We start from the raw sequence: 7,684 nt of genomic DNA on the forward strand, positions 1-7,684 counted from the left end.
TCCTCTTTGCACTAGCACTACCGTGGCCTACCGCTCAAGTAGTCAAGTTCGGCTCCACGGTCAGTTCGTTTAACTTGCCACCGACCCTAATTTGCCAACCCAACTGCAAAAAGGATCCCCTCTTCCACAAGATTAGCGCTAGCCCTGCAGCACATCAATAAGAAGATCAGCGCAGCACCGGCCAGCTGAGTTCCAGCACCATGAAGCCACCACCGACAGTACAATTCTATATACATACTAATACACCATTCATGTACTAATTTATATTAGGGGTAAGACACAAACACAAAATTTCAAGCTATATGCCCCCAAACACTAGAGTACTACACACCGTTCCTCTATCTCTATAGGTGGGGTAGTGGCATACTGAAAGGAAGAAGAAAGAGAAAAAGAACCCCCCCCCCCAAAAAAAAAAAAGCCAAGGCAGGAGGAAGTAGCAACAAATAAGTTTAATCATTTTTCCTCGAGGCAAAACTTTCACGTGCGTGATCAAGCTCCTGTGAAAACGCAACAAGTAGTAAGAAACTAAGGTTAATATCACTACTAAAAAAATGAGAAAAGACTATTTTTCTTAATAGAGATAGACACAAGATTTACCTACCTTCTAAAATACCTTAGGATTTTCAGAGACAATCGTTTTTATTTACGGAGGCGGTCGAAAAATTACTCGTCTCACAAAATAGATTTATGGAGGCACATAAAAATTGTTAGTCTCTGAAAATGGGCATTTTTAGAGGCAGACTCCTTATGTAGTTCGACTCTGTTAATTGAGCCTAGCTCAGTATCCATCTTAAGGCACACTTTAGCCCATTTACCCGTCTCGGCTATATAAATGAAATGAAACTCTAGCTACCATAATCCTCTCTCTCCTTCTCACATGTTTGCTCTGCCCTTCTCTCTTCCCATGTGCAGTGCCCTTCTCTCCCTCACCTCACGTGCAATGTCCTCTCCCTCACCTCTCTCACCGTCGCGCGGCGGGGGCCGTGCGCCCCGATAGCTGAGGGCGCGCACCGGATCTCTGTGGAGGACCAACGGCTTGAGTACGACTAGATCTACAAAGCGTCGGCTCTCCGACATGTCACGAAGAGCGGGCTCGAGCAATGGATCTCCAAACGGTGGGTTAAGTTGCAGCGGATCTCTGTCAACAGTCGGTGCAGATAGCAGCGGATCTCCATCGACGGCCGGTGAACTGGCAACTACAGATCTTCATCGACGGCAGCAGACTAGTAGCGGCGGGTCTCTAGGTTCAGCTAGTGGGCTGTTCTTTTTGGCAAAGGTACCTAGAGCCAGGTGGCATTGGGCCAAGTTCGTTACTTCAAAGCTTAATTAAAGCCACATTTGTATCCATCGACACTAAAAACGTGTTGATAAAACAATAGAATGTACCCATGCCAACAGCATGTTGACTCTTCAAGGATCAAGCTTGTACTCATGGTTCATGGATATGCATGCATCCACTTTGTTGGGATCGACCATTTATTTCCTTTATTAATCACAGGGCAACTCCTGCAAGAACAATGTGAGATGTCACATATGTAAAACTGCATATCTATCTATTACAAATTTTGTAGTGCTAGCTTAAAAAAAAGCAGCCATCCATTTGGGTGGATCTATCTAATGGCTTAAAATTAGGAGGAACCAATTCGGAAGAATTTAAGATGTGGGTCAGAACCTTAAATTAGTAGGCTAGGAATCAGCTACAAATTAACTTTGAATGATATAATAGTACTTTCGCATGTGAAAATTTCTGTCATGGACTAGCCCAATCAAGCCCACGAATAACAAATGTATATACATCACAGTTGTTTAGTATTTGGCGGTTGTCGGTGTTTTGAGGGAAGCGGTGAGACAGGAGGTAGTCATGGACGAACAGAATGATGATAGGTGGGAGCGCTTGCTGCTAGAGTTGTTCGCAGAGGTGGCGCGACGAGAGTAGGAGGCAAGCCACGATGATACTATCAAAAACACGAGAGGCAGATCGGTGGTCCTGCTCCTGTTCCTTAGGAGGAAAAACATTAATGCATCTGCAGAATATAAAACAACTAAAAAGTGAACTTGTAAACTTACACTATCGCAATGTCAAATGTAGAGGGTACATTAAAATGCTTCACAATGGCTTTTAGTATCATGGGTAGAAAACTTTCAAATTCAAATAAAATAAGGCTTCAACTCTTTTCAGCAAAAGATATTGATAACAACATACATTTGCAGATTAGATAATCATGTCCCTATGCAATCATATTGTAAAAAAGTGCATCCACCTACATCAATTTTTGCATGCCTGTGATAGCTATAGAAAATTTCAAGCAACTCTTTTGGTCCTCAGTATAAAATTATTTTCTTTATCTGTGATCTTATCCAGCATTTGGTGATTCAATACTATTTGAATTGACATCCAATGGACATTTCAATAAATAGTCAAGCAAGTAGTCAATGAAGAGAAGATACATCTTTTCTTGTTTATCAGGGCAAAGATTTGTGCAATCATATGGTAATTTTTTCATCTATCTTTAATGAAGTCTTTCTCTTTGCAACTCTCATCAAACATAGCCCGTCCATCATGAAAGAGGATGCCACTTGAATTAAATGTCTCATTGAAGCACTATTTTTGGAAATACATCTTGCACAATGAGATTAGCACTTGATGAGCATGCTATTAGCATTTCTCAGACAAAAATGTTGTATTGTTTCTCTGGGTACTAATTTTTGTTAAACTATTTGAAAGAGGGACCACACTAACATCTTTCATTTCATCATCGAAAGTTGCAATCGATGATTCGTATTTCCCTTGAGATAATACTATAGTTATATGCTTATACTAAAGAGCACTCAAGATAAATATATGTTATATGTTAAAAGTGTTTACTGACCAGAGTGGGTCCTTCCCCTAACTTCGACTATGCAATTGTTGCAGACTTTATAATTAAAGAGAAGTTTATTGTCATCTAAGACCTTTTTGAGATAATGACGTAAATGTCATAATTTCTTGTTGCTTTCATTACACAAGCATGATCTACCAATATTTTTATTTTGGTGGTGCTCAAGTTTTGTTGGATGGGGATGGATGTATCTTAACCTTAACAAAAAAAATATTTACGATCAATTAGATTAACCTAAAGCTAAACATCGCTAGAGCAGATACAAAACGTTGAAGACAAATACATGAGTATTTATATTATTCCCTTGTAGACTAACAACTGCTTTGTGAGCACCATATAAGTTGTGTTGAAATAACAACGCAAAGCTTCTGGAACATTCCACACAACTCATGATGCTTGATATTTCTTATGAAGCCACTAGATGTGTAAGTGCAATTAATCTCTAATGTGGGTTTTGGTGATAACGAACACATAATTAGAGGACTAATAAGATTTATCGAGTTGACAAGCAGGTGAGAAAACAATGAGGATGTTAAATATAATGATGGAGCCCCCAATTACAAAAGATTGTGGTGTTGGACTCAGTGGAGGTTTATTTTATAGAGGGTTCCCCCTTGGTCGGCCAACCACCCCTACCTCCACCGACCTCACGCATGTTCACATGCAAAGAAGCACACAATTGAGTGATCTTAGCCCTTGATGCAATGGTGGTTTCATCTAGTGGTTATGAAGATGTATCGCATGGATTCATTGACCCACACTGAAACACTATATATATATTCTACTACCCCTCACTCTCAAGTCATGACATAAAGTACCTAGGATGCAATGCAAGTGCAAAGTGCAAGCTTAACACCTAGGATGTTACAATTATGTGGTCAACATCACCAAAACCCAATTATGGCTTGATTGCACTGATAGTATCCCAGTCCTAGCTTCTATTCCACCGGTGATGAAATGTCATACTCTAGCCAGCAATTGCTCTGTTTGACGATGAGTACAATAGCTCTGTGAGGGTGATGTGCTTCTTTTCCCCAAAATGAATGTTTACGGGTGATCAACTCACTTTATCTTTAGATTGAGTTGTAAGGTGATAGCGCTAGCTAACTGCTAATGTTATTCAATATTTCTATAGATCCTCAAATGTTTTAATGTAGAAAATTTTGTTGATGATATCCTTGTTAATGGTGGCGACTAACTTAATTATCCGTTTGAAAAAATTGTTCAAGCACTCAACAGTTTGGATGCTTGGTGGCTATTTTGATGGTTCTATGCTTTAAAGCTGATCTAAGGATCTACTTGGCTGGACTGTCCGAGCTTAACATTCATTGTGAAGAAAAAGGTGGGGAAGGTTAATAGGGTCCGAGAGCAGATCCTAAAAATTCATGTCAATGAGTTGAAGGGCCTCGTGAGGGCATTAAACAAGCAAAGTATGTGAGCTAGGTCTAATTCACTTTGATTGGAGGTGTGGTCGCTCGTGAGATCAATTTGATATGAAAGACATCTATGTTGTTGCTCGTTTGAAAGCTCTAGTTTGGTTTTGGTTAATTGATGAAACCCTAAGTGCTAACCTAGTTTATCAAGATGATTATGAGATACGTAGCACTACTCCAAGTGGTGAAGCAATGATGAAGATCATGACAATGGTGATGGCATGGTGATGGTCAAATGCTTAAACTTGGAAAAGAAGAAAGAGAAAAACAAAAGGCTCAAGGCAAAGGTATAAAATATAGGAGCCATTTTGTTTTGGTGATCAAGACACTTAGCGAGTGTGATCACATTTAGGATTGATAGCCGTACTATTAAGAGGGGTGAAACTCGTATCGGAATGCGGTTATCAAAGTGCCACTAGATGCTCTAACTCATTGCATATGCATTTAGGATCTAGTGGAGTCCTAATACCCTTAAAAATGTTTGTGAAAATACGCTAACACATGTGCACAAGGTGATACACTTGGTGGTTGGCACATTTGATCAAGGGTAGTGAAGTTTAGGTGCAAGGGCAAGAAACTCCACCGGCAGAGTGCGGACAGTCTGACGGTGCCACCAGCACCCTAGACAGAAAAATTGGAGGTCACTGTGAGTGACTGGATGCTGATCTTGGGTGGACCGGCGCGTCCGGTCAGGTGTGGCAAAGAGGTCGCCAGTTTCGGTGTTGCACCGGACGCTGGACCTGAGATGCACCGGACGCTGATTTCTACGTCCGGTCAAACTGACATGGCAACATAGTGACTAGGGTTTAGCACCAGACGCTGGTTTGTGTCCGGTCAAGTTGGACCGGATGCGTCCGATCAAAGAAAACCAGATTTGGACCCTTACTATAAACAACCGGACGCTGGTGGTTCAGTGTCCGGTCAGTTTTGCCGGAGCGTCCGGTCAGTTAATAGCCGCTGTGATCTGGCGGCTCAAGTTTAACTCAGAATGACACGTGGCTTACATCTGTGGACCGGACGCTGTGTCCAGGGTCCGTTCAGTATGACCGGAGCATCCGGTCAGAGCGCGTTTTACCTAGTGAAGGGGTACAACGGCTTTATTTCATGGGGGCTTTTATTTAAGCCCCATGGCTGGCTCAAGCTCATCCTCTTGCACATTTTCATTGACATAGCAACCTTGTGAGCTTAGCCAAAGTTCTCCCACTCATCTCCATCATTGATTCATCATGTTTGTGAGATTGGGAGAGAATCCAAGTGCATTGCTTGAGTGATTGTATCTAGAGGCACTTGGTATTCATATTGTGCTACGGATTTCGCTTGTTACTCTTGGTGGTTGCCACCACCTAGATGGCTCAGTGCAGCGGTGGAGGATCGGCACGAGTTGGTGATTGTTCAGGGCCGTCTCCGGTGATTGTGAGGGAAGTTGTACCTTTCCCGGTGGAGTGCCGAAAGGTAACTCTAGTAAATTGCTCGTGTTATTGAGTTACCTCACTTATGGGTCGGTTCTTACGGTGTCCAATCGTGTGGATGTAATTTGTGAAACACCTCTTAGCCACCGAACCACCAAGTGTTGGTCGACACAACGGGAACGTAGCGTGTTGGCAAGCACATGAACCTCGGGAGAAAATTGATTGTCTCTTGTTCTTTGGCATTCTTCCAGTGATTGGCTATATATTCTTCTTATGATTGGTTCATCCACTACACGTTGGTATAATCACCCTACTCACTTATTTATATTCTTGTAAACTAGTTGATACAAGCTCTTTAGTGTAATTAGAATTGAGAGCTTGCTTTATTAGTTACATTCATCTAGTTGAGCTCTTTAGAGTAGCAAGATTGAGAGCTCTTAGTGAGTAATTATATAGCAAGTTTGTGTGCCTAAGTAATCATTACAACTAGAATTGTTGGATAGGTGGCTTGCAACCCTTGTAGAGCTAGAGCAAGTTTGCATTACGCTATTTGTCATACTAATCAAATTGCTCTAGTTGATTTGTAGATTTTTAAATAGGCTATTCACCCCCCTCTAGCCATATTAAGACCTTTCAAGTGGTATTGGAGCCATGGTCACCATTTGATTGAAGGCTTAACAACCTCGATGTTAAATTATGGCTCAAGTTGTGTTCAACCATATGGGGGGCAAACCACCGTTCTTTGATGGCACATGCTATGATTATTGGAAGAGAAAGATAATGATGTATCTTGGTTCAATTAATGATCAAGTATGGCAAGTGACCGAGAATGACTATGCTATCATTGATCCCGATGATCCAACCAACCAAGATAAGATCAACAAGCAATGCAATATAATGGCTCTCAACACCATATACAATGCCATTGATTCCAAGGTGTTTGAGCAAATCAAGGATTGTGAAAGAGCAAATGAGGTGTGGAAGAGATTGGAGGAAACATATGAGGGCACACCGGCGGTGAAGAGTGCCAAGTTGTACATCCTCAAGGATAAGTTGACAAGTTTCAAGATGAAGGATGATGAGAGCATTTCGAAGATGTTCCATCGGCTACAAGTAATTATCAATGACTTGAAGGCTTTGGGAGAAAAGATTAAGGATGATGATTTCTCCCATTGATTCTTGATGTGCTTACCTCTAAGATTTGAGATGTTGAGATTGCTCATCATAAGAGGAGGATTGAAGAATATTACCCCTAACCAAGTACTAGGTGATGTCATGATACAAGAGACATACCATGTGGAAAGGGAGGGGATGACAAGGATGACAAGAAGGAAGAAGAAGACAAGAAGAAGAAAAGCATAGCATTCAAGGCTAGCTCATCATCAAAGAACAAGGGCAAGTCCAAGAAAGAATCAAGTGATGATGATGATCTTAGTGATATTGATGATGAAGCTATGGCTCTCTTTGTGCGCAAGATGGGAAAATTCATGAAGAAGAAGGGCTATGGTGCAAGAAAGAGAAGAGATCACACCAAGAAAAAAGAGTATGTGAGAAGATGCTACAATTGCAAAAGCCCCGATCATGTTGTAGCAAATTGTCCATACAATAGTGACAATGATGAGGATGAGAAGAAGAAGCACAAGGAGGATAAGAAAGAAAAGAAGGAGAAGAAGGAGAAGAGAATGACCTTCCAAAAGAAGAAGGGTGGAGGCTATGTGGTCACATGGGATAGTGATGGCTCTTCGGATAGTGATAGCTCTAGTGACGACGACAAGAAATCTATCAAGAGAGCACTAGCAAGCATCGCCATCAATAACAAGCCCTTCATCTTCGACACTCCATCGACGTGCCTTATGGCAAAACCTACCAAGGTAAAATATGATGTGAGTGATGATGATGAATGTGAAAGTGATGCTTGTAGGAGTGATGATGATGATGATGATGATGAGTACTCCAAGGAGAA

Source organism: Miscanthus floridulus, chromosome 8 (genome assembly GCF_019320115.1).
Source record: "Miscanthus floridulus cultivar M001 chromosome 8, ASM1932011v1, whole genome shotgun sequence".
NCBI lineage: Eukaryota > Viridiplantae > Streptophyta > Magnoliopsida > Poales > Poaceae > Miscanthus > Miscanthus floridulus.